Raw genomic sequence first — 22,862 nt, 5'->3', positions numbered from 1 at the left:
CGCTGGAGCAAAGGTACAACCAAGGGGCTCTCCTTCCTGGGCTATGCCAAGTTGTGAGGCTCACAACCCCAGATCTTCCTTGGGCAGTACAAAAATGCAATCATTGACTCAGAGACCAGGTCAGCACTACACACAGACAGCCTTTAAAATATGGATGGCACAGGGTCTTTGGCTGAAGCTGCTTTGGCCGGTCCTTTCCAGGGCTCTGACTCTATCCTCAGTGTGAGCCAAAGGCAACACCAACCAGAGTAGCATCAGCCCGGCTTTCAGAGTTCATACAATGTCATGCTGTCTAGATTTTCATCATGAATGTTCCTGAGACTCAAATGCAAAGGGAATTGGGTTGATTTCAACTGGAAAATATTCCTGCCATCTCAACGTTCTCTGGAATAACCTGCTTGCAGCTGTCACGGGGCAGCCTCCTCCCTGTAGTGCGTGGCTTTTCCAAGGCTCGAGCTCTAGGGATCTGGAAGGGAAGAGGAGGAGGGGACCAAATTCTGTACTGCTCCTCCCCACCCCCAAGCCTGGCTGGTGCTTACAATTTTCAGGCCTGGAATTGGGTCTCTGGGGTTGGGATTGGGGGTAGGGGAGAGGGGTTCATGGAAGAGGTCCCTGCTGGGTGGATCCCTGCTTGCAGCTGGTTGCATTTCTTTAACTGATTGGCTTCCAATAGGGAGAAGTCATCTTCTAATGGAGAAACATATTCCCTTGGACAGAGAGTCTAGCTGGCTGGTGGGCCAGAGATGTGGGTTTTGGCTCCAGATCTGCCATCAACTTGTACTGTGGCTTTAGGCAAGTCAGTAATCACCTGTCTGTGCCTCAGTTCCTTCCATTTAAAGTGGAACTACTAATACCTGCTGCTCACATCTAGGGAGTAAGAACAAGGTGTGGGGGACATTGATAAATGTGCTAGGGGAAATGAAGAGATGCTAGGAATTTATTTTTATCTCCCTTCAGATCCAGGGAACTAAACTAGTTGCTGTTCTTTCTTTTACCACTGTTCCATGGTGTTGGTAGAATGTTAGAGTATGGGAAAGTCTCCAGAGATTTAGATGGTCAGAGGATAAGGTAAAAAATCATAGTATAAGCAGTAAAATAATCTGATATGAAAGTGGGATACCCTAAAATCTTATCAAAGAGATATTGATAGCAAGCTGGAAGCAAAGTCCTATGATGATGGGAAATAAGATGTTGGGATCAGGGGTGATATTAGGGGTGCCAGGAAGGTGAAGAGTGCCAAGGACAAATTTTATTGCCTCTTAACCTTGTGCCCTGGACTGGTGCTAATTCTACTCTAGACATTGCCTTTGTTAGTTACCTGGGTTGCTAGGCCTACCTTTGGTAATCTTCAAATTCCTGATTTCCTTTGGATCAGGGTAGTACTTGGGATGCATATATCTGGGAGGGGGGGGGTCAGAAAGTACAGAGAACAAACAGCCTCTTCCTCAGGATCAGAGCTCATTTTGGTTCCACGTGTGCTCTGCTGTTCCTATGTCTGACTTACTGGCCTCCTGAGATCTAGAAATCTGCTTTCCAATGTAGTAGCCACTAGCCAGATGAACAGCCCTGCATTGCTCATGAAAGGCCTGGAAAACAGTATTCATGGTTTAGGGAAGCCCAACCCTTTTGTGCTACCTCAGAGCTCATGGCCTCCTGAGAGGTTGCTCATCCTTTGCAAGGGCTCTTTAATGGAGCTTTGAAATAAAAGGAACAAAGGAAAAAATCTGGGAGAGTGTGACTGGATAAGGCTTCTTATTATCTGGTGAGCACACACTTGCCTTTGTGCAGTGAGCCTAAACCCACGGGTTATCCTTGTGCCTCCTCTCTCATAGCCTTTTGTACCTTGGAAAGAGCATTCACAGCCGTTATTTCACTTGAATCTCCCTAATACTGTGGAGGGAAGTACAACAGAAGTTATTATAGCAAAGGACAAAAACAGAAATTTTTCAAAAGATGACAGAATAAAGGCCAACAAACATATGAAAAAATGGTCAACATCTCTAATCATCAGGGAAATGCAAATCAAAACTGCAATGAGATATCACTTATCTCCAGTAAGAATGGCCTTTATCAATGTCCCCAAACAATAAATTTCAGCATGGATGCAGAGAGATAGGAACACCCCTACACTGCTGGTGGGACTGCAAACTAGTTCAACCTCTGTGGAAAGCAATATGGAGATACCTTAAAGCGATACAAGTAGATCTACCATTTGATCCAGCAATCCCACTACTGGGCATCTACCCAAAAGATCAAATGACACTCTACAAATGGGACACCTGCACTCGAATGTTTATAGCAGCACAATTCACAATCGCAAAGGTGTGAAAACAATCCAGGTGCCCATCAATACATGAGTGGATTAATAAAATGTGGTATATGTATACCATGGAGTACTATTCAGCTTTAAGAAACAATGGTGATATGGCACCTCTTGTATTTTCCTGGATAGAGCTGCAACCCATTCTACTAAGTGAAGTATCCCAAGAATGGAAAAGTAAGCACTACATGTACTCACCAGCAAATTGGCATTAACTGATCAACACTTAAGTGGACATATAGGAATAACATTTATCGGGTGTCGGGCGGGTGTGGGGGGGAGGGGGCATGGGCAATATACATAATCTTAACATTTGGACCCCCATAATATGCTGAAATTAAAAAAATAAAAAAGAAGTTATTGCCCAAGTGCCCATCAATCCAAGAATGGATTAATAAAATGTGGTATATGTATACCATGGAGTACTATTCAGCTCTAAGAAACAATGGTGATATAGCACATCTTATATTTTCCTGGTTAGAGCTGGAACCCATACTACTAAGTGAAGTATCCCAAGAATGGAAAAACAAGCACCAGATATATTCTCCAGAAAACTGGTATTAACTGAGTAGCACCTAAGTGGACACATAGGTACTACAGTAATAGGGTATTGGGCAGGTGGGAGGGGGGAGGGGGGAGGGGGTGGGTATATACATACATAATGAGTGAGATGTGCACCATCTGGGGGATGGTCATGATGGAGACTCAGACTTTTGGGGGGAGGGGGGGAAATGGGCATTTATTGAAACCTTAAAATCTGTACCCCCATAATATGCCAAAATAAAAAAAAAATTAAAAAAAAAAAGAAGTTATTATATTTATTTGACACACAAAGAAATTGAGGCTCACCAAAATAAAGTGATGGTTGTGATGGTTAAGGGCCTCTAATTATTAACTGATAGTGTTAGGCTAAGAATGGAAAAAGTCTGGACAGCATCCTTGACTCCTTTCCCTCTATATCTAGTCAACCACCAAGTTTGGATGATTCTTTTTCCTACCTCTTTCTTAATCAGTCAACTTTTTCCATGATCATTGTCATCACTGTAGCCCAAGTCCTCCAATCCATATTCCACTTAACAATCAGAGTAGTCTTTCTAACATGTAAAGCTGAATATAACACTGTCCTGTTTTAAACCCTTCCAATTGCTCTTACAATAAAGAACAAACTCTTGAATCTGGCCCATGCAACTCTGTATGGTCTGTTTAGCTTACCTAGCCACTCCTACCTTTTCTCACTCCTTCCTTGCATTATGCTCTTCAATAACTCTGAAATTTTTGAGGTCTTTGGAGATTCTTGGCTTTCTTCTGACTCTTCTGTGCACTTCTATTTCCTATGTCAATCATACTCCATTTCCTACTCAACTTGGCAAGCTCGTATTTGTCCTTCAAGGTCTATCTACAGCATTGCTTTATTTATTTTTTATTTTTTTTTATTTTTTATTTTTTTTTTTTACAGAAGGCAGCACACATGGATACAGCATTGCTTTCTCAGGGAACTTTCTCTTGAGCTCCCTTCCTATCCAGGCTGGGCTGGGTGCCTCTTCTCTTAATTTGCATAGCACCAAGGACTTGTTTGTTAATATAGTTGTTGTTATGCTATATTATAATCATCTGTTGACTTATCTTTTCCAGTAGATTGTGAGTTACATAAAATTAAGAACCATGTCAATTTTAACTCTCTACCATGTCTCTAATACCTAGTACAGGGCTGGCACATAATGGGGGTCTATAGATATTTCTTTTTTTTTTTTTTTTTTGAGACAGAGTCTCGCTTTGTTGTCCAGGCTAGAGTGAGTGCCGTAGCGTCAGCCTAGCTCACAGCAACCTCAAACTCCTGGGCTCGAGCGATCCTTCTGCCTCAGCCTCCCGAGTAGCTGGGGCTACAGGCATGCACCACCATGCCCGGCTAATTTTTTATATATATATCAGTTGGCCAATTAATTTCTTTCTATTTATAGTAGAGACGGGGTCTCGCTCTTGCTCAGGCTGGTTTTGAACTCCTGACCTTGAGCAATCCGCCCGCCTCGGCCTCCCAAGAGCTAGGATTACAGGCGTGAGCCACCGCGCCCAGCCTATAGATATTTCTTGATGAATGAATGCATGAACTAATAGAAGAATAAATGAGTGATGGATCCCATGTCACTCACCATGGAAACTAGTGGTCTTTCTACTTGGAAGAAACATATCTGAATACAAAGATAGTCATTTAGTTTTCAGATTAACATTTTCAGTGAATATTTAGGACATGTTTGCTACTCATAGGACCTTCATCTTAGAGAAAGGGGCCTGGCATCTGCTGTGTGTTAGGCACACCACTAAATGATCTATATATAATGCATTCATTCCTTCATCAGTTTATCTTGAGTACCTATTCTATGCCAGCAGAAACTATTGTGATTCTTATTTTCCTGATTAGGTAAATGAAAATTACAGAAGCTAAATCACTTGCCCAAGACCACATAGCTATTAACTGGTGGAACTGGGATTTGACTTTAAAACATACATGCTATATTACACTGATTCAGACCATGGTTACTTGAGAACAGGACTTGCTCCCCTAATCTCCACATTATAGGGTACACAAGAGTAATTAATCCTTTTAAATAATGATGCTATAAATGGCTCCTTAAGGCAGTAGCTTTTCAGGGAATTATATAAAATATTTCCAGAATGCAATAAATTTCTCTACACTGCTTCACCTTAGTCCTCTTCTCTAGGTAGCTTAAATAGGCATCCATAATGGAGGCCAGTATTGGAAAAAGCTAGTGCAATGGATTCCATGTCAAGTTTGAACCCAATCTGTGGGGCAGCTATAGAGGATAAACTGGGGCTGCCTCCCTCAGAGCATGGCTGTGAGGATCAGACTGAAGTTCTCTATCATTAAAATAATGATTCTCAATTACATAAGGCACTGCAGTTTACAGATCATTTTTATATCTCCTACTGTGTTTGAAACTTAGAACTTCCTTAATAGAATATATATATATATATATACATACATATATATATATATATATATATATATATATATATATAAACAGGCTCAAAGATATTATATCACTTGGTCAAGGTAACACAAGGCTGGGTCTTACAGGTTTCCCAACTCTGAAAAATGTTATACAAACGGAAGGACTTAATTTTATTGTGCTTATGATAATTTACTAGGGAAAAAGACTGTTACTTGTAGCTATATGTGTGCTACGGGGCAGGTAGTGAAAGAGTCAGGCTATAGACTGCTTACAAACCATACATGAGATTTTTTTATTTTTAAACATTTTTCTATTTTTATTTTTAAATATTATGAGTACCTAACAGTTGTATATATTTATAGGGTACATGTGGTGTTTTAAAATTTTTTTTATTTATTTTTTTCAGCATATTATGGGGGTACAAATGTTAAGGTTACGTAAATAGCCCTTGCCACCCTTCACCCCTCGAATCAGAGCTTCAAGCGTGCCCATCCCCCAGTTGGTGCGCATTGCACTCATTATGTATGTAAATACCCATCCCCTCCTCCCCCCTCCCATCTGCCCGACACCCGATAAATGTTATTGCTCTATGTCCACTTAAGTATCAATCAGTTAATACCAATTTGCTGGTGAGTACATGTGGTGCTTATTTTTCCATTCTTGGGATACTTGACTTAGTAGAATGGGTTCCAGCTCTAGCCAGGAATATACAAGAGGTGCTATATCACCATTGTTTCTTATAGCTGAATAGTACTCCATGGTATACATATACCACATTTTATTAATCCACTCATGTATTGGTGGGCACTTGGGTTGTTTCCACATCTTTGCAATTGTGAATTGTGCTGCTATAAACATTCGAGTGCAGGTGTCTTTTTTATAGAGCATATTTTGTTCTTTTGGGTAGATGCCCAATAATGAGATTGCTGGATCAAATAGTAGATCTACTTATATCATTTTAAGGTATCTCCATATTCCTTTCCACAGCAGTTGTACTAGTTTGCAGTCCCACCAGCAGTGTAGGAGTGTTCCTCTCTCTCTGCATCCATGCCAACATTTATTGTTTGGGGACTTTTTGATAAAGGCCATTCTCACTGGAGATAAGTGGTGTCTCATTGTGGTTTTGATTTGCATTTCCCTGATGGTCAGAGATGTTGAGCATTTTTTCATTTTTGTTGGCCTTTATTCTGTGTCCTTTTGAAAAGTTTCTGTTCATTTCCTTGCCCACTTGTTGATAGGGTTGTTTGATTTTTTTCTTGCTGATTTTCCTGAGTTCTAAATAGATTCTAGTTATCAGCCCTTTATCAGATGTGTAGCATGTGAAGTTTTCTCCCATTCTGTAGGTTGTCTGTTTGCTCTCATGAGAGTTTCCTTGGCTGTGCAGAAGCTTTTTCATTTGATCAGGTCCCATTTATTTACTTTTGTTGATACTGTGATTGCCTTTGGGGTCTTCATAAATTCTTTGCGTAGGCCAATGTCTAGAAGAGTATTTCCAATACTTTCCTCTAGAATTCTAATATTTTCATACCTTAGGTTTAAGTGTGTTACCCAGCGTGAGTTGATTTTTGTGAGAGGTGAAAGGTGTGGATCCTGTTTCAGTTTTCTACATGTGGCTATCCAGTTTTCCCAGCACCATTTATTGAATAAGGATTGTTTTCCCCAGTGTATGTTTTTGTCTGCTTTGTCAAAGTTTAGATGGCTGTATGAAGATGGTTTTATATCTGAGTAGTATGGACATTTTAACAATATTGATTCTTTCAATCCTTGAATAAAGAATATCATTCCATTTATTTGTGTCCTCTGTTTTATCAATGTTTTATGGGTTTCAGCATATAGGAATTTCACCTCCTTGATTATTTATTCCTAAGTATTTTATTTTATTTCATGCTACTTTAAATGGGATTGTTTTCTTGATTTCTTTTTCAGATAGGTCATTATTTATGTATAGAAATGCTGCAGATTTTTATATGTTGATTTTATATTCTACAACTTTACTGAATTCATTATTTGGATCTAACAGTTTTTTGGTAGAGTCTTTGGGGTTTTCTACATGCAGTATTATGTCATCTTCAAATAGTGATAATTTTACTTCTTTCTTCTGACCTAGATACCTTTCATTTATTTTTCTGGTTTAATTGCTCTTGGTAGTACTTCCCATAGTATGTTGAAGAGAAGCAGTGAGAGTGGGCATCCTTGTTTTGTACTGGATCTTAGAGGAAAAGCTCTCAGTTTCTCCCCATTGAGTATGATGTTAGCTGTGAGTTTTTCATAAATGGCCTTTATTATGTTGAGGAACTTTCTTTCTATTTCTAAACTGTTAAGAGTTTTTATCAAGAAAGGATGTTGAACTTCATTGAATACCATTTTGTATGTCAATTGGTATGACCATGGGATTTTGGTTTTTCAGTCTGTTAATGTATCACATTGATTTATTTGCATATGTTAAACCAGTGTTATATGCCAGGGTTAAATCCATTGGTCATGATGTATAGTTTTTTGATGTGCTGTTGAATTTCATTTGCTAATATTTTATTGAGGATTTCTGCATCAGCATTCATCAGAGATATTGACCTGTAGTTTTCTTTATTTCTTTATTTGTGTGTCTTAGGTTTCAAGGTAATGCTGATCTCATAAAATGTGTTAGGAAGTATTCCCTCCAGCACTATAGTTTGGAAAGAGTTTAAGAAATATTAGTATTAATTCTTCTTTGAAAGGTTGGGAAAATTAAGGTGTAAAGCCATCTAGTCCTGGGCTTTTCTTTGTTGTGAGGTTTCTAAAATTATTTTTTTATTTCAAAATATTATGGAGATATGAATGTTTTTGCTAACATGGATCACTTTTGTAATCCTTGAGTCAGGGCTGTAAGTGTGCCCAGGTAGTGCTCATTGTACCGGTTAGGTAAGTTTTTGCTCATCCCTTCCTCCTTCCTTCCCCCTGCTTGATTTCCACTAGGTTTTACTTCCATCTGTGCACATATGTGCTCATCAGTTAGTTCTAATTTAATAGCGAGTACATGTAGAGTTTGTTTTTCCATTCTTTATATACTTCACTTAAGATAATGGTCTCCAGTTCCATCCAAATTGTTGCAAAAGGCATTAACTCATCCTTTTGTATGGCTGCATAGTATTCCATGGCATACATATACCACACTTTGTTAATCTACTTATGAATTGATGGACACTTGGGTTTGCAATTGTGAATTGTGTTGCAATAAAGTGCAAGTGCAGGTGTCTTTTTGATAAAATGACTTCTTTTCCTTTAGGTAAATACCCAGTAGTGGTATTGCTGGATCAAATGGTAGGTCTACTTTTAGTTCTTCAAGGAATATCTATACTGTTTTCCATAGGAGTTGTACTAATTTGCAGTCCCACCAATAGTGTATAAGCATTCCTTTATCTCTGCATCCATGCCAGCATCTATTGTTTTTGAACTTTTTAATAAAAGCCATTCTAACTGGGGTAAGATGATATCTCAGTGTGGTTTTAATTTGCATTTCCTTGATGATTACAGGTATTGAGCATTTTTTCTTATGTTTGCTGGCCATTTGTCTATCTTCTTTTGAGGAGCTTCTGTTCATGTCTTTTGCCCAATTTTTAATGGGGTTGTTTGATTTTTTTCTTATTGATTTGTTTGAGTTCTTTGTAGATTCTGGTTATTAGCCCTTTATTGGATGTATAGCTTGTGAATATTTTCTCCCATTTTGTATGTTGTCTATTTGCTCTGTTGATTATTTCCTTAGCTGTGCAGAAGCTTTTTAATTTAATCAAGTCTCATTTATTTATTTTTGTTGTTGTTGTTTTAATTGACATTGAGATCTTAGTCATAAATTCTTTGCTTAGGCCAATATCTAGAAGAGGTTTTCCTACATTTTCTTCTAGGATTCTTATGGTTTCGTGCCTTAAATTTAAGTATTTTACCCATCTTGAATTAATTTTTTGAGTGGTGAGAGATATGGATCCTGTTTCATTATTCTACATGGGGCTATCCAATTTGCACAGCACCATTTATTGAATAGGTCTTCTTTTTCCTAGTATACGTTGTCTGCTTTTGTCAAATATCAGCTGGCTGTATATGGATGGTTTTATATCTGAGTTATCTGTTCTGTTCCATTGTTTTATGTCTTTTTTGTGCTAGTACCATACTGTTTTGGTTTTTATAGCTTTATAGTATAGTTTGAAGTCAGGTAATGTGATGCCTCCAGATTTTTTTTTTTTTTTTGCTTAAGATTGCTTTGGCTATTCAGGCTCTTTTCTGGTTCCAAATGAAGCTTAGAATTCCTTTTTTCTAGATTAGAGAAATATTATATTGGCATTTTGATGGGGATTGCACTGAATCTGTAAATCACTTTGAGTAGTGTGGGCATTTTAACAATGTTGATTCTACTGATCCATGACCATGATATGATTTGAATGACCATGAATGATTTTTCCCTTTGTTTGTGTCCTCTGCTATTCATTTCCTCAGTGTTTCATAGTTCTCCTTATAGAGATCTTTTACCTCCTTGGTTAAGCATATCCCTAGGTATTTTATTTTCTTTGTAGCTGTTGTGAATGGTATTGAGATTTCTATTTGATTCTCAACTTGACTATTATTGCTGTATAGAAATGCTACAGATTTGTGTACATTGATTTTATAACCAGAGATTTTGCTGAATTTATTTATCAATTCCAGGAGTCTCTTGTTGTAATCATTGGGGTTTTCTAGATATAAGATCATATCATCAGAAAAGAGCAATAATTTGGCCTCCTCTTTCCCCATTTGGATACCCTTGATTTCCTTTTCTTGTCTGATTGCTCTAGTTAGGACTTCCAGAACTATGTTGAATAGAAGTCGTTAGTGGGTGACCTTCTCTGGTTCAAGTTCTAAGTGGGAATGCTTTCAATTTTCCCCATTCTGCATGATGTTTTTTTGTGGGTTTGTCACATATGGCTTTTATAATTTTGAGGCATATCCCATCTATGTCTGTTTTGATAGGTGTTCTTACCATAAAACGGTGGTGGATTTTGTCAAATGCTTTATCTGCATCTACTCAGAGGATCATATGGTCTTTGTTTTTGCTTTTGTTTATGTGGTGAATCACATTTATTGATTTATGTATGTTGAACCATCCTTGTATTCCTGGGATTAAGCACACTTTGTCCTAGCAGATTATTTTTCTGATGCACTGTTGATTTCAGTTTGCTAATATTTTATTGAGGTTTTTGCATCTATATCGATAAGTAATATTGGTCTGTAGTTTTCTTTTTTGGTTGTGTCCTTTCCTGGCTTTGGTAGGAAGGTGATATTAGTACCTTCTATAGAAGGAGTTACAGAGGATTCCCTCCTTCTTGATATTATGGAATACTTTCTGCAGTATGGGTACTAACTTTTCCTATAGGTCTCATAAAATTTGCCTTGAATCCATCTGGTCTGTGGATTTTCTTTTTTTGGAACATATTTTATTACTGCTTCAATCTTGCTGCTCACTATTGGTCTGTTGAGGAGTTCCATTTCTTCCTGATTGAGTCTTGGGAGGTTGTGTGTTTCCTGGAATTTGTCCATGTCCTCTACTTTTTTGAGTTTATGTGCATAGGGATTTTCATAGTATTTACAGATGATATTTTGCATTTCTGTGGTATCACATGTAATATCTCATTTTTCATTTCTGATTGAGCTTATTTGGGTCCTTTCTCTTCAATACCTAATTAAGCTAGCAAAAGGTCTATCAATTTTGATTATTTTGTCAAAGAATCAGTTTTTTGTTTCAATGATACTTTGTATATTTTTTTCCATTTCATTTAGTTCTGCTCTGACTTTTGTTATTTCTTTTATCCTGATGGCTTTGGGTATGGTTTGCTCTTCCTTTTTTAGTTCCTTATGAGATGTCATTAGATTGCTAACTTGTGATCTTTCTGTCTTTTTGATGTAGGCATTTAAGGCTCTGATATTTCCCTTAGGACTGCTTTTGCTGAATCCCATAGATTTTGATAGCTTGTGTCCCCTTTGTCATTCACTTCAAGTAATCTTTTGATTTTCATCCTAATTTCATTATTGACCAAAGAACCATTCAGCAGCATGTTGTTTAATTTTTATGACTTTGTGTAGAATTGAGTGTTTCCCTTGGAGTTGATTTCTTGTTATATTCCATTGTGATCTGAGAAGATACATGGTATGATTTCTATTCTTTTGAATTTGCTGAGACATGTTTTGTGGTCTATAATATGATCAATCTTGGAGAATGTTCTATGTGCTGATGAGAATAATGTATATTCCATAGTTTGGGGGTAAAATGTTCTGTGTATATCTGTTAGGCCCATTTGCTTTGTAGTCCCGTTTAAGTCCAGTGTCTATTAATTTTCTGCCTGGATGATCTGTCAGTGGGGTCTTGAAATCCTCAGCAATCATGATGCTGCTATTTATCTCTTAGCTTTGATCAAGTATAATTTGCTTTATGAATCTCGGTGCTCCTGTGTTAGGTGAATAAATATTTGGTATTGTTATGTCTTCTTGTTGAATTTCTCCCTTTACCATTATATAATGACTAACTTTTTCTTTCTTTACCATTGTCGATTTAAAGTTAATTTTATCTGAAATGAGAATGGCTACATTTGCTTTCTTTTGCTTTCTGTTTCCATGGAATATTATTTTCCATCACTTTACTTTGAGTCTGTATAAATCCTTGTGGGTTAGATGTGTTTCCTGGAGATAACAGATACTCAGGCAGTAATTTTTCATCCATTCAGACAGACTAGGTCTCTTGAGTGAGGCATTCAGACCATTCACGTTGATTGATAGAATTGATATGTGGGATGCTGTTCTATTCATCCTGTTGGGTATTACCTTATGGCTTTGTTTTACCTCTTGTGCTATTGTTTTATATGAACTCTAAGGTATAGCTTTTGGGTAGTCTTACACTGGTGAGTGTCTATTCTGTTGATCCATGCATAATGCAGTTATGGGTATTTCCTACATGGCAGATGTGGTTTATACAAATTTCCTCAGTGTTTTATTTTCTGGGAGTCTTTATTTCTCCTTTATATATGGAATTTAGTTTTGCAGGATACAGAATTCTTGTCTGGAAGCTTTTCTGTTTAAGAAGATTGAAGATAGGGTCCCAATTCCTTCTGGATTGTAAAATCTCAGTTGAGAAGTATGCAGTTAAGTCTGATGGGTTTTACGTTGTAAGTTACTGGATGTTTTCACCTCAGGGCTCTCAGGAGTTACTCCTTCATGTTGACTTTTGCCAGTGTGATGACTATGAGTCTTGGTGATTGCCTCTGCGATAAATCTTTCAGGTGTTTGTTGAGCTTCTTGTACCTGGATGTCTAAATCTCTAGCAAAACCCAGGAAGTTTCCCTCAATTACTCCCTCAAATGGATTTTCCAGCCCTTGTGAATTCTCTTCTTACCCCTAACAGATGCTTGTGATTCTTAAATTTGGCCATTTTACATAATCCCATATATTTTGTAGGCTTTGTTTGTTCCTCTTAATTCTTTCTTCTTCATTTTTGACTGACTGAATTAATTCAAAAGAGTATTCAAGGTCTGAGATTCTTTCTTCTGTGTGTTCTAGACAACTCTTAAAACTTTCCACTGTGTTTTGTGTTTCCTTAAATGAATTTTTCATTTCTAGAATTTCTATTTTTTAACGTCAATCTCTTTAGTGAATTTTTAATTCATTACCTCAATTGTTTTTCTGGTTTCTTTGAGTTGGTTTTCCATTTTCTCTTGGATTTATGGAGCTTCCTCACAATCCATATTTGTAATTCTTTATGTGTCATTTTAATATTTTCATTTTACCTGGTATCCATTGATAAAGAGCAGGTGTTCTCTTTTGGGAGGTGTCCTTTCACTCTGATTTTTCATACTTCCAGAGTTCTTTCAGTGATTCCTTCTCATCTGGAGCAGCTGTTGCCACTTATTTTGGGATTTTCTTTTGTTTGGAAGAGGCTTTTCCCCCCTCACTCATAAGTGTGTGTCTGTAGCATATGTTGGCTAAGAATCTTGGGCTTTGCTTGTGGGTGCTGTGATGGCAGTCTAGGTTCTGGATGGATGTCTTGGGAAAATAGATATCCTTAGTGTGGTGGTTCTCTCAGATGCTAGTTATTTGTAGGCTGTAGCAGTGGTGAGTTATGGTTGTGTGGGAATGAGCGAGATGATAACTGAGGAGCCGAAGCTCCCTGGGTAGGACAAGGCACACTGTGTGTGGAGAAGCAATATGGTGCCTGCTATCTCAGCTCAGGTCTGTAGTGATGGGAAGTGACCTCAAGGGGGCTGGGAGCCTGGTGCTTTGTCCTCAAGATGCTCTCAGTTCACTGGTGACAACAGCTTTTGGACTAGTGAAAGTAGAAAGGCTCTCTAGCAGCTCAGGAGCCTGCTGATTGCCAGACATGTGAGCAAGGGAGAAACAAACGACCCCACCTATTCTTTTCCCTAGACCCCAAGCCTCTTGGGGGTTGATCTCTGCTGATATCTTGCTCTTTCTTGTTGTGCTCCACAATTTGTTTGCATGGAATTTCTGGTAGGTTCTGGCACTTTTCCCTTGGAATTGCACCTGATCTGTTTATTTTTTTATTTTATTTTTTATTTTTCATCTAAAATTTTTCTTTCTTTCTCATATGGTATGGAAGTTGATCTCTCTGGTCAGCCATCTTGTCTCTGCTTCCTATTGGGAGGTTTTTAATTACTACTTCAGTCTCTTTGGTAGTTATTGGTTTGTTAAGACTTTCTATTGCTTCTTGATTCAACCTTGGCAGATTTTATTTTCTAGCAATTACTCCATTTTCTCTAAGTTATCAATCTTTTTGGCATATAATTTTTCATGATGCTCCCTTATGATCATTTTTATTTCTGATGTGTCTGTTTTAATGTCACCACTTTCATGTCTGATTTTATATATTTAAGTTTTCCATCTTTTGTTCTCAGTCTAGATAGGGGTTTGTTGATTTTGTTTATTTTTTTAAAAGAATCTTTTCGTTTCATTGATTTTTTTTCTATGTTTTTTGTATTCATTATGTGATTGATTTATTTTTTCTCTGATCTTTAATATTTTCTTTACTTTATTAACTTTGTGTTCAATTTACTCTTGTTTTTATAATTTATAGAGGCGTACTCTTAGGCTATTCATTTGGGATCTTTCATCTTTTTTTTTTTTTTTTTGAGATAGAGTCTTGCTCTGTCACCCAGGTTAGAGTGCCATGGCATCAGCCTAGCTCACAGCAACTTCAAACTCCTGGGCTCAGGCAATCCTCCTGCTTCAGCCTCTGAGTAGCTGGGACTCCAGGTGCACAATACCATGCCCAGCTATTTTTTTCCTATTCTTAATAGAGATGGATGTTCATTCTTGCTCAAGCTGGTCTCTAATACCTGACTGTGAGTGATCCTCCTAACTTGGACTCACAGAGTGCTAGGATTACAGGTGTGACCAACTGCACCTGGCCCTTTCTTCTTGTTTAATGAAGGCATTTGTTGCTATAAATTTTCCCCTTAAAACTGCTTTTGTTGCATTCACAGATTTGGGTATGATTTATTTCCATAGTTTGTCTCAAGGTAGTTTGAAATTTTAAATCTTTCTTTGTTATTTCTTCTTTGACTCATGGTTGCTCAGGAGCATGTTGTTTATTTCCTACCTATTTATGATGTTTTCAGAATTCCTCCTGTTATTGATTTCTAGTTTCATACCATTGTGATTGGAAATACTACTTGACATGATTTTGATCTTGTTAAATTTGTTAAGGCTTGTTTTGTGGTCAACCATATGGTCTATCATGAAGAATGTTATATCTACATTAGAGAAGAATGTGTATTCTGCTGCTGTTGGATAGAAAGTTTTCTATATATCTGTTAGGTTCATTTTGTTTAAAGTGCAGTTCAATTTCAGTAGTACTTTATTAATTTTCTGTCTGGCTGATCTGTTCATTGTTAAAAGTGGGATATTGGAGTCCCATACTATTATTATATTGCTATTTATTTATCCCTTCATGTATTATAGATTAATATTTGCTTTGTATATTTAGGTGCTCCAATATTTAGTGTATATATAGTTATAATTATTATGTTCTCTTGATGATATGAGCCCTTTATCACTAAATAATGACCTTCTTTTTCTCTTGTGCCAGTTTTTGACTTGATGTCTCTTTTATCCAATACAAGTATAGCCACCTATGCTCTCTTTTGGTTATCATTTGCATGAAATATATTTGTCTACTCCTTCACTTTCAGCCTATGTGTGTCCTTAATGCTAAATTACATTTATTATAGGCAGCATATAGCTGGATCTTGTTTTTTCATCCATTCATCCATCTATGTCTTTTGATTGGAAAATGAAACCCATTTACATTCAAAGTAATTATTTGTAGGTAAGGATGTACTATTGTCATTTTGTTAATTTTTTTCTTGTTGTTTTGTTAGTACTTTGTTCCTTCCTCAGCTGTTGCTTATCTTTGTGATTTAGTGATTTTCTGTAGTGCTAAGGTTTGATTCCTCTCTCTATATTTTTTGTGTATCTCCTATAGCTTTTTTGCTTTGTGGTTAACATGAGGCTCACATAAATCACTTTGTAGTTATAATAGACTGTTTTACCCTGATAACAACTTAACTTCAGTTGCATATGGAAACTCTAGATTTTTACCCTCCCTGCAACAATTTATATTTTTATATCAAAATTGACCTCTTTTAATATTATTTATTTCATAACAACTTGTTGTAGCTATCATTTTTTGACTGTTTAAACTTTTAGCCTTCATACTAGCAATATATATGAGTTACAGAGTACCATAACAGTATTGGAATATCCTGAATTTGACTAGCTATTCATCTTTACGAGTGAATTTTATAGTTTGTTGTGCTTATATTAGTAGTTAGTATGCTTTCATTCTCACTTGAAGAACTCCCTTAAACATTTTCTTGTATGTCAGATCTAGTAGTGGTAAATTCCCTCAACTTTTATTTCTCTGGGAAAGACTTTATTTCTCCTTCATTTTTGAAGAACAGCTTTGCTGCGTATAGTGGTTTTGACTGAAAGGAGTTTTGTGTTTTTTTCATCACTTTTTAATTAAAATATTAAGGAGGTACAAATATTTTAGGTTACATGGATAGTTTTTGTAATCCTTGAGTCCTAGCTATAGATGTTCCCATTTCCCAAATAGTGTTCATTGTTCTTATTAGGTATGTTTTTGGGCCTATCCTCCTCCTCCCACTACTCCCTGGTTGATTTCCACTGAGTTTTCCTTCTCTCTGCGCACATGTGTGCTCATTGGTTAGATCCAACTTAATTGTGAGTACATGTGCTGTTTACTTTTCTATTCTTGAGATACTTTACTTAGGAGAATGGTCTCCAGTTTCATACAGATTGTTGCAAAAGGTATTCATTCATATCTTAATGGCTGAATAGTACTGCGTGGTATAAATATACCACATTTTATTAAGCCACTCATGCATTGATGGGCACTTGGGTTGATTCCACATTGATGCAATCATGAATTGTGCTGCAATAAACAAACATTCAAGTGCAGGTGTCTTTTTGATGAAAAGTCTACTTTTCCATTGGGTAGATACTCAATAGTGGGATAGCTGGTTTGAATGGTAGGTTTACTTTTAGTTCTTTGAGGAATCTTCATACTGTTTTCAATAGAAGTTGCATTAATTTGCAGATCCACCAACAGTGCATAAGTGTTCCTTTCTCTCTGCATCACACCAGCATCATTGTTTCTGCATCACACCAGCATCATTGTTTCTGGACTTTTAAAATAAAAGTCATCCTAACTGGGGTAAGGGATATCTCATTGTGGTCTTAATTTGCATTTCCCTGATGATTACTAACATTTAACATTTTTCATATGTTTATTGGCCATTTGTCTTTCTTTTTTTGAGAAACTTTTGTTCATGTCTTTTGCCCACTTTTTATTGGCCTAGGCAAAGAATCTATGACTAAAACCCCAATGGCAATTATGGCAACAACAAAAACTAATAAATGGGATTTGATTAAAATAAAAAGCTCTGCATAGCTAAGGAAATTGTTAACAGAGCAAATAGACAACCTACAGAATGGGAGAAAATATTTGCAAGCTACACATCCAATAAAAGAATAATATCCAGAATTTCCAAAGAACAAAAGCAAATCAGCAAGAAAAAACAAACCAACAAACAAATCCTTTTTCTGCATCTATTGAGATAGTCATGTGGACTTTGTTTATGTGGTAAATCACATTTATTGATTTAGGTATGTAGGACCATCTTTTTTTTAACTTTATATGGTCATCATTTATTTGTGGTGAGAACATTTAAAATCTACTTTTCTGGCAAATTTCAAGTATACAACATATTGTTATAATATTAACTACAGTCTCCATGTTAGGTATCTTGAAATTATTTCCCCTTTCTAACTGAAATTTTATGTTGAACCATCCTTGCATCCCTGGCATGAAGCCTACTTGGTCCTAGTGGATTATTATCTTTTTTATGTGCTGTTGAATTTGGTTTGCTAGTATTTTATTGGTGATTTTTACATCTATATTCATAAAGGTTATTGGTTTGTAGTTTTCTTTTTTTGTTGTTTCTTTCCAGGCTTTGTTATCAAGGTGATACTGGCTTCATAGTATGAGTTGGGATTGATTCCTTCCTTCTCAGTATTATGAAATCATTTATATATTATGAGTCTTCTTTGCAGGTCTGATTAAATATGCTGTGAATCTGTCTGGTCCAGGGCTTCTTTTTCTTCGGAGATTTTTTTTATTAGTTTCAATCTCACTGTTCAGTTTTGGTATGTTCAGTATTTCTTTTTCTTCCTGGTTGAGTCTTGGAACATTTTGTGTTTCCAGGAACTTGTCCATTTCCTGTAAGTTCTGTAGTTTATATTAGTAGAGTTTTACATAGTATTCATGGATAATGTTTTGCATTTCTGCATTATCAGTTGTAATGTCAAGTTTTTCATTTCTTATTGAGCTTATTTGGGTCCCTTCTTGTCTGTTCTTGGTTAATCTTGCTAGAGGTCTATCAATTTTGTTTGTCATTTCAAAGAACCAACTTTTTATTTTATTAATCATTTGTATTTTATGTTTTGCTTTCTAATTCCTTTAGTTCTGTTCTGACCTTCATTATTTCCTTTATTCTGCTGGCTGTGGGCTTGGTTTGTTCTTATTTTTGTAGTTCCTTTAGGTGTGACATTAGATTATTAATTTGTGATCTTTCTGTCTTTCTCATGTAGGCATTTAAGGCTATGAATTTCCCCCCTGAGGAAGGCTATTGCTGTGTTCCATGGATTTTAATAGCTTGTGTCCCCTTTGTTATTCAGTTCAACAAATTTTTTATTGCCATCTTAATTTCATTCTTGATCCAATAATCATTCAGCCACATGTTGTTTAATTTCTATGACTTTCTGTAGGTTTGAGTGTTTCCCTTGTAATTGGTTTCCAGTTTTATTCTGCTGTGGTCTGAGAAGGTACATGATATGACTTCTATTTTTTTGAAATTGTTGAGCAATGTTTTGTTGCCTAAGATATGGTCAATCTTGGAGAATGTCCCATGTGCTGCTGAGAAGAATGTGTATTTGGTAGTTTGTGGATAGAATGTTCTGTAAATGTTAAGTCCTTTTGATTTAGAGTTTGGTTTAAGTCCACTGTTTCTTTTTTTTAATTCTATTTTTATTTTTATTTAAATTTTTTTTTATTTTAGCATATTATGGGGGTATAAGTGTTAAAGTTACATATAGTCCATTGTTTCTTTATTTTTTGCTTTTATGATTTGTCCAGCTATGAAAGTGGGGTACTGAGATTCCCCACATTTATGATGATTCTATTTATTTCTTTGTATAGATCTAGTAAAATTTGCTTTATGTATCTGGGAGCTCATTTTTTGGGTGCATTTATATTTAGGATTGTTATATGCTGTTTTTGAATTACTCCCTTTACCATTATATCATGGCTCCCTTTGTTTTCTTCATCTTTGTTGCCTTAAAGTCAATTTTATCTGATATGAGAATGGCTACACCTGCTTTCTTTTGATTTCCATTTGCATATATTATTTTTTTCCATCCTTTCACATTGAGTCTGTGTGCATCCTTGTGGTTCAGATGTGTTTCCTGGAGACAGCAGATACTTGGGCTGTGTTTTTCCATCCATTCAGTCAGCCTATGTCTTTTGAGGGGAGCATTCAGTTCATTCACATTGATGTGTGGGGCGTTGGCCTGTTCATCCTGTTGGGTTGTCCCTTATTGCTTTGTTTTACCTCTAGTTCTATTTTACAAGAGTTGTGAGATTGAATTTTTTTTAGGTGATTTTATACTGGTGGGTATCTTTTGTGCCGATTTGTGTATAATGCTGTTCTGAGTATTTCGTGCAGGGCAGGTGTGGTTATGGCAAATTACCTCAGTGTTTGCTTATCTGGAAGATAATTAATTTTTTCTTCATTTGTGAAACTTAATTTGGGAGGACATAAAATTCTAGGCTGACAGTTGCTCAGTTTAAGTCAATTGAAGATGGGCCCTAATCCCTCTGGCTTGTAAGGTTTCTGCTGCGAAGTCTGCAGTTAGCCTAATGGGTTTGTCTTTGTAGTTATTTGATGCTTTTATCTTGCTGCTCGCCAAATTTTCTTCTTTATTTGACTTTGGCCAGGCTTACTGCTATATGTTTTGGAGATTACCTATTTGCTATGAATCTTTCTGGTGTTCAATGTCCATCTTGTATATGTATTTCTAAATTTCTGGGAAGTTCTCAATACCTTGGAAGTTTTCCTGACTAATTTCCTCAAATAGGCCTTCCATGCTTTCAGCTCTTTCTTTTTCTTCTCTTTGTCTTTGACTTTTCACAGTTTAATTATAATATGCCTCAGAGAGGACCTCGTCAGGTTGAATATGTTCGGGAATCTTTGAGTTTCATGGATCTGGATGTTCATATTTCTTCCAAGAGTTGGGAAATTTTCAATAATTATTTTATTGATATTAAATAAGCTTTCTGTCCCTATTTTTATCTCTTTTTCTCCTGGAACTCACATAATATGAGTGATTCTTTGCATAATGGTGTCCCATAAATTCTATAGCCTTTCTTCACTATGTTTCATGCTTTTTTCCTTTTTTTCTCCTCTGACTGGGTAATTTTAAAAGACCTATCTTCAAGTTCAGAGATTCCTTTTTCTGCTTGATATAGACTGCTCTTGAAGCTCTATATTGTATTTTTTATTTCATTTCATTGAATTCTTCAGCTCCAAGATTTCTGTTTTTAAGTAATATTAATATTTATCTCTTTGTTAAATTTCTAATTCAGTTCATGAATTGTTTTCCTGACTTCATTAAATTGTCTATCTGTATTACATTGTATCTTGCTGAGATTTCTTAAGATCATTATTTTGAATTCCTTTTCAGAAAATTTGTATATTTCCTTTTTTGGGGAGTCAGTTACTGGAGAATTATTGCATTCATTTGTTGGTGTCATATTTCTGTGATTTTTCATGTTACTTGTGTTCCTGTGTTGATGTCTGTGCACTCCTCTTCTTCTTACTAACTGAAACCTGGATGTGATGGTAGAATCCAGGGCAGCTATCTTGGATCATGAATTGGAAGCTGCATGTTGAGAATGGCAAAACAACAAAATGGGAACGTTGGTTCTCAATACTTTCAATGCTACCTCTCAGTTAATTCAATAAATGTGTATTGGTTGACTAATATATGCAAGACACTGTTTAGGTACTAGGGATAAAGCAGTGAACAACAGTAATCCCTAACATAATAGAGCTTACATTGTAGCTGGAGGGAGTGATAGAAAAACAAGATAAATATAATAAGTAAAACATATAGTATGCTAGATGGTTTTAAATGCTAAGGAGAAAAATAAAACAGAGATGAGGGATAGGTTATATGTGTAGGAGTTGTAATTTTAGATAAAGTTTGAGAACCAGAGTGACATGATGAAGTAGTAAACATTGGGGGGATAAAGCAGGAGGGAGAGACAGAAAAAACTTTAGGGCTTTGAATCTGGTGAAATGGTGATTCATCTAGCAAAGATAGGTAAAGTAACTTGGCTGTTTCAGATCAGGCCTCCCAGCATGGAGACAGTCCTTAAAAAGTATCCAAGGCTAAAAATTAGTGGGAGAGTCCAAAAGATGTCTTTGAGATGTGGGCATATATAGACCCCATAGGTGCAAATGATGAATATCTGAGAAAAGTGAATGTACAAACCCAGATGAAACAAGACAACTTGATTATAGCAGAAAGGGCATAGGGAAGAGAGTTATGAGACCTGGGTTTAGCTTAGACTATGAATTCAGTTTGTTACTAGACAATTTTCTCCCTCTATAGGTCCCAATACTCTTATCTATGAATGAAGATACTTGGTTGGGTAGATGGTACTTGGTTGGGTAGGTGGCCCACAAGTGGTTTAGAGAGCCCTGTTAGGGCCTATTGAGGTAGAGATCAGGGGAGGAAACAAGCAGGGCTCTTGGTCATCCCTCTGCTTATCAGAATCAATCAATGGGCTGGATGGTATCTGAGTATTTGATAGCTCAGATTCTTTGTGACTTTGCTTGCCTGGCAACAGCACTAGAAAACTACTCACCTATACTTACAGTCCACTGAAGAATTTGAGAGGGTTTCCTCAAAATAGGTAGGTGTCACAAGGATGAGAAAGAATTAAAGGGAGAGAGTTGTAGCCTATGGCATTGGCATTTTTCCCTCAGTGATTTCACATAGTGTGAAAGAAAAAGACTAGGGCTTGGGGGTTAGAGAAACTTCCTTGGCTCTGGTTATTGAATAATGGGCCATGCCAATTAGACTGAGCTCAAATATTGATAATATTTCCAAATTTCAAAGCCTTGGCTTGCAGACTCAAATGCTGTAGAACTTCGAGATTTCAGTTAACCATTCAAGGCTACCCTCTCCATGGGATTAGGACAACTCATATTGGCTACCACATATGAAGGTCTTTGTGTTGATGGTTAATTCTTTAATATGATTTTAGCATGTCATGCTGTCCAAAATTGCACTGTTCTCAGTCCCTTTCCTCTAGTTTCCCATGAGGAATAGGGAATAGGTAAGTAAAGTATCAAGGGTAATATTTCTTTACCTCTGTATGTTACATTGTGTTTTACATAGTGCTTTTCAATTCAGGCTCTTGGTTGAGTTTAACATGAACCTGTGGAGTTGATAAGGCTTGGATTCTTTCATTTATGTATTTATTTCAGGATATTATGGGGGTACAGACATTTTGGTTACATGTTTCATTATTATTCTCATTTGATAGATCCTACCTTTTTATTTTTTTAAGGCTCAGATCGAGCTTTACCTCCTCTATGATATTAATAATTCCATCCACATACTTGGTCCTGGCACTGCCCACTAATTATGGTACTCAAACTCTATAGTCCATGTGTAGTCACTTTATTATTCTTATTTGATTCTCCAATTGTTTTATGTGTAGATGTTTGTTTTCCCTCAATAAGCAATCATCGTCTGTAACAAAGCCTTATAGTTGGTTTTCCTGCTTCAACTCTTACTACTGTCCTGATAGTCTATACTCAAGATAGAAGATAGAGTCTTCCTTTTAAGATACAAGTCAGATCATGTCACATCCTGTGATCAAACCTGACAGTGGTCTCCAGTCTCACTCA

The sequence above is a fragment of the Microcebus murinus genome, chromosome X, assembly GCF_040939455.1.
Source record: "Microcebus murinus isolate Inina chromosome X, M.murinus_Inina_mat1.0, whole genome shotgun sequence".
Taxonomy (NCBI): Eukaryota; Metazoa; Chordata; class Mammalia; order Primates; family Cheirogaleidae; genus Microcebus; species Microcebus murinus.
The sequence above is the reverse complement of the archived record's forward strand: the minus strand, read 5'-3'. Positions refer to the sequence as shown.